Consider the following 554-nt stretch of genomic DNA (forward strand, 5'->3'; position numbering starts at 1 on the left):
GCAGACACCTCACTGACTGAGCTCTAAATGAGAGAGACAAACACAGAATGAGGGATTTAGAATGACAAATGTACACACGTTAGCATCTTGGATATTCATTTTTCTTGGATATAACACAAAGATATAAATAGCGACTCACAGACCGCACCATTGATTCACGGAATGGTGGGCACACCATGTGGAAGCGTGGGATTGAAGCGTCAAACACTTCCTCTTTGTTCTTGAGCCGGTGGAATGTGTAGTGGCCTTCCATGTACTCAGAGGTGGTGGAAAACGTGGTGCAGCTGGCGTACTCGTGAACTTTACCGGGTGTCATCACTGGAAACTCGCCTGCACTCGCATGTACATCATATGCAAAAAACAGATGCAGGACATTCTTTAGAAAGTAGAGCAATTGTCACTAGGAATTATATGCACAGAAAGATACTGTCAGAATGTCTCATCTTGATAATTCAAAATATGTGTCACCAATGCGAGCTGTTCTAATTTACTCTCAACTTACAGGGATATGCTCTTACCCACAACACCAGGGCCACGGACCTCCTCCACATTTC

General features: G+C 44.0%; 1 long non-coding RNA gene across 1 annotated transcript; it reads right to left on the reverse strand.

Moving 5' to 3' along the window:
* LOC107734995 (uncharacterized) lies at positions 1–554 on the reverse strand. Its single transcript, XR_001639246.1, has 3 exons — positions 519–554; positions 140–330; positions 1–23 (listed from the first exon to the last, which is right to left on the reverse strand). It is a non-coding gene; the product is annotated as an uncharacterized LOC107734995 (long non-coding RNA).

Source organism: Sinocyclocheilus rhinocerous, unplaced genomic scaffold (genome assembly GCF_001515625.1).
Source record: "Sinocyclocheilus rhinocerous isolate Xijiao unplaced genomic scaffold, SAMN03320098_v1.1 C35624128, whole genome shotgun sequence".
Lineage (NCBI taxonomy): Eukaryota > Metazoa > Chordata > Actinopteri > Cypriniformes > Cyprinidae > Sinocyclocheilus > Sinocyclocheilus rhinocerous.